Source organism: Myotis daubentonii, chromosome 10 (assembly GCF_963259705.1).
Source record: "Myotis daubentonii chromosome 10, mMyoDau2.1, whole genome shotgun sequence".
NCBI classification, from domain to species: Eukaryota; Metazoa; Chordata; class Mammalia; order Chiroptera; family Vespertilionidae; genus Myotis; species Myotis daubentonii.
This window is the reverse complement of record NC_081849.1, coordinates 4,237,501-4,242,258: the sequence shown is the minus strand read 5'-3', so window position 1 is coordinate 4,242,258 and position 4,758 is coordinate 4,237,501. Positions and strand designations below refer to the sequence as shown.

General features: G+C 61.9%; 1 pseudogene; it reads left to right on the top strand.

Moving 5' to 3' along the window:
* The first annotated feature begins 4,178 nt into the window (after positions 1–4,178).
* LOC132211300 (basic proline-rich protein-like) overlaps positions 4,179–4,758 on the top strand; it is a 29,606-nt pseudogene continuing 29,026 nt past the window's right edge.

The window sequence follows — 4,758 nt, the reverse complement described above, 5'->3', positions numbered from 1 at the left end:
CACCCTGCCTCCGGGGGGCGCTAGCGATGGCTCCGCGGGACGGCGGCTCCGACTAGCAGGGAGGCTAAGGGCTTAGCCAGCGGTTCTCAACCTTCTGGCCCTTTAAACACAGTTCCTCATGTGGTGACCCAGCCATAAAATTATTTTCGTTGCTACTTCATAACTGTAATGTTGCTAAAGTTATGAATTGGGATGTAAAGATCTGATATGCAGGATGGTCTTAGGCGACCCCTGAGAAAGGGTCATTCGACCGCCAAAGGGGTCGCGACCCACAGGTTGAGAACCACGGGCTTAGGTGTTTCAATTCATCCTGTCCAATGAGGAGAGCTGCTCAGTCGTCAGGGTTCCCTCGCTTCATTCCCGCCAAATACGACTAATGTTTATAATGTGGGTGACAGCTGGCTGGGGTCCCTCTCTTCATCCCACCGCCCAGAACACCAGGGGCACGGGGCACAGGAGGTGGCTCCCTGAGGCCCCGGGGAAGGGCGCGGTCAGCTTTCCTGGGACAGAGGTGCTGCGCAGTCTCAGCGTCAGGCTCTTCCCTTCGCTCCTTCCTCCTATTACATCTGAGCCTCCTGTCCTGCCTTTGGGAGTGACCTTCTGGGGGCCCTGAGGGTCTGGCCAGGCCTTGGGGAGGTGCTACGGACACCGTGGTGTCCTCCCGGGGTCAGAGCTGGGCCCGCCTGGGAGCACCCCGTGCCCATTCTGTGGTGTGCTGCCTCTGAGTCCCCCAAACTGAACCTGGACACACTGTGAGGGTCCGAGATCCCCAATTAGTGTGGCCCAAGTAACCAAGGTTTGTCCCTGTTATTCTGTGAAACAAAGGCTCAGTGAAGGGCAGGGGCTGGAGGCGGACAGGAGGAGGGCACGTTCTGATGGCCTCGCGACTCTTCCCCTAAATGACAGGAGCATGACTCATGGCCCAGAGCTCTGGTGACTCAGAGCCAATCACAGGCGGCCTTTCTTCTCGGCAGGACCGGGCATGACCTGCAGGCTGAGCAGGAATGTGTTTGTCTTCATGTTTGGGGGGGATCTGCGCCCCACAACATCACAAAAACCCGTCTCAGTACAGGTGCCACGGGGCCGCAGACGCTGCTGAGCAAACATTGGGGAACTGGCTCTGGAGGCAGGGCTCTGCTGGGCCGTGGGCCTGCCCCACCCGGGGGGACCCCAGGCCCGACTGCCCTCCACCGCCCACTGTTCTCTCCCCGTCCCCGTGTCCCTGCCCCTGCCAGGGCCCAGTGACTCACAGGAAGGCCGAGCACAGGGCAGGCCGGTCACTGCTCCGGCCCCGACAGGAACCGCCCGGAGCAGCGACACTGGTCCGGGGCTGGGGCCGCCGCTGGTTCGCAGAGCCTGGACTGGATGCGCAGCCCCTGGTTACTAGCTGAGTGGGCTGTGTTTTCCCACGGAGGGAGCGCTCAGATCCTGGGTATAAACTCCCAAACACCAGTCTCCACCGCTCCATCTATGAGCGCCTCCCCTGTGTGGGGGCTGCCGGGGCGGACTCAGCGCCCACTGCGGATTTCGTGGTCCTCAAACCGACACTCTCATTGCTGTCTTTTAACATTTATTTCTATTTTTATTTATTGAATTTATTGGGGGACAGGTTTCAAGTGTACAATTCAATCAAAAGTAAAACAGTGTGCCCATCGCCCCAAGAGTCTCCCCCAGCCCCCCGGCCCCCTCCGCACTGCTCTGTGCCGTGGCCACGCATAGATGTTCTTTAGCTGATCCCTGCACCTTCTTTCATCCAGCCCCCACCCCACCCGCAACAGCTGTCAGGCTGTCCCATGCTCCATGCCTCTGGTTCGATGCTGCTTGTCAGTTTATTTTGTTCATTAGATTCTACACCTGAGAGGGTCATGGGCCCTCGTCTTTCTCTGACTGGCTGGTCACTCCGCACCATGCTCTCCAGGCCCCTCCGTGCCGGGAGTGTTCCAAGGTGCACCGTGGCCCACAGCTTTACATCGACTCCCTTTCCTTCCCCAAATGGTGGGCTCCTCTCGGGGCCTTTTGAGGGTCATGCATGCCTGTGAGTGGGGGGGACAGGGGACCCATGGCTATAGAAAGAGGGAGCTGGAGGAACAGGCCTCAGCCAGGCTGCGGTGGTGCTGGCTGAGCCGGCACGGCTGTGGCCCAAGACTGGCTCCTGGCAGAGCTGCGCGGTCCGCGTGCCCACGCCCCTTGCACAGTGTGACTTTAGCTTCCTCATCTGGAACACGGGGGAGATCTAACCCCACTTCGCTGGGTTCTTGTGAGGGTGAGCGGGATAAAGCGTGGAGCGTGGCGCGGACTTGAAGCAAGGGCTCGTCGTGGCCAGCGGGCAGGTGTGCCGTGCAGCCTGTGGAGCCCGGTGGCTGTGAGGATGGATGGGCGGCCCTCAGGGGGAGCTTCCAGGCCACCGCGTGGGGACAGCCGTGCGCAATCTGCCCGCTTATCTGCTGGAGGCCGGGCCTCAGTGTCCCCGGGAGGAGAGTGCGGCCGGGGGCTGGGCCTCTCCATGCGCTTCCTCCGAATGCTGTCCGCTCTCCACCCACGCCCATCCGTGCCACCTCTGCCTCCTCTGTGACCAGCAGGGGCTTCAGGGACGTGTCTCTCCCTGAGTCTGCCAGGAGCACGTGGGAGGCCAGGGGTGGCGTTGGTGGCAGCTCGCCATTGCTCCGTGCCATCCCTGGGAGCTGGTGCTGGCAGCACCTTCCTGGGCGTGACCCGATGGTGCCTGGCAGAGCGAGGCCGCTGGCGGGGCGCCTCTGCCTCCTGTGTCCCCGTTGGCACCCAGGCAGGGGCTCCGGCTGTGTCCCGCCTCGGACGACGGCTGCCGGGAGGAGTGGGTTTCAGAGCTGCTTCCCATCTCGAGTGTGGGGCCTGCGTCTCGCTGGGTCCCCCTGGCTCGCAGCCAGTGCGTGCTCGCAGCTGTCTCCTTTGTTTACGGCGGCAAGTGCACGGAGCACAGTATTTATCATTTAACCATTTGTAAGTGTGCAACTGAGGCGTCGGACACATTCACCACATTGCTTAACCATCGCCTCTGTTCGTGTCCAAACCTTTGCCTCTTCGCCGTCGGCTGGTCCCTGCGCACACGGCGCTGTCCCTCCCCCTCCGCTCCCTGCTCTGCTTCCGGTCTGAGGATTTGTCAGCCGCTACTTCCCGAATAGACTTTTAAGCGGATAGAATCCTTGGGACAAAGATAGCTAAGAACGCGCCAGGCCTCCTCCCAGCTAAAGAGGGGGTTTCAGGTCCGCTTGTGGCACGAGGCGCCCCTTTCTGAACTCAGCTGCTCAGATGGCGGCCCGGGTGGCCGTGTCTATGCAGAGTGCAACGTGAGGGCATCATCCGTCCCACGCAGTCGCCGGAGGCTGCAGGCCGTGAGCTCTGCTCTGCTCAGGCCCCGGCGCCCAGCCAGCGGGCGTGCGCATGTGAGCGGCCGTCGCCCATGGGCCTGGCCTCTCTGGTGACTGACAGGTGCGTGACCTCGTGGTCCTGGTGTGCGCACGGTGCATGGAAGCCTGTCCCCACGCCATCCCCACTGCATGGTCTGAGTTCACGCTTGACCTCTCGGCACCTCGGGCCACCATGGGCTCTTTCTCAGACAATGAATCTGCAGGGATATCAATGTAATTCTGGGGAGAACATTTGTTTTATTGGTTAAAAATACTCAAAAAGCGCATTCTCACAGGAAGAACTGAAGTGTGAGAGGAAAGCTGAGCTACCCCCCTCCTGCAAACGGAGCCCCCATGGAGGTCAGTGAGCTCCCCCCACGCGCCTGCGCCACGCTCCCAGTGAAGAAGTAGGTTCATCTAAAGACGCTTTTCTACAAAAGAATCAGGTGTCATTCAGCCCAGGGCCAGACTCCCCTGGGATGTCCTGAGAACAGTGGCCTCTGCCCTGGTGGCATTCCCGTGGCTCCTGCGGTCGGTCCAACCACCACCACCACCACTATCACACCACCACAACTATCACACCACCACCACCACCACCATCACACCACCACCACCACTATCACACCACCACCACCACCACCACCACCACACCACCACCGCCGCCACCACCACCACCACACCACCACCACCACCACACCACCACCGCCGCCACCACCACCACCACCACCACCGCTACCACCACACCACCGCCACCACCACAACCACCACACCACCACCACCACTACTATCACACCACCACCACCACCGCCACCACCATCACACCACCACCACCGCCGCCGCCACCACCACCACCACACCACCACCACCACCACCACCACTACCACTGCCGCCACCACCACCACCACCACACCACCACCACTGCCGCCACCACCACCACCACCACACCACCACCACCACCACCACCACCACCACCATCGCCGCCGCCGCCACCACCACCATCACACCACCACCACCACCACACCACCACCGCCGCCACCACCACCACCACCACCACCGCTACCACCACACCACCGCCACCACCACAACCACCACACCACCACCACCACTACTATCACACCACCACCACCACCACACCACCGCCACCACCACACCACCACCACCACCACAACCACCACCACACCACCACCACACCACCGCCACCACCACACCACCACCACCACCACAACCACCACCACACCACCACCACCACCACCACCACCATCACACCACCACCACCGCCGCCGCCACCACCACCACCACACCACCACCACCACCACCACCACTACCACTGCCGCCACCACCACCACCACCACACCACCACCACTGCCGCCACCAC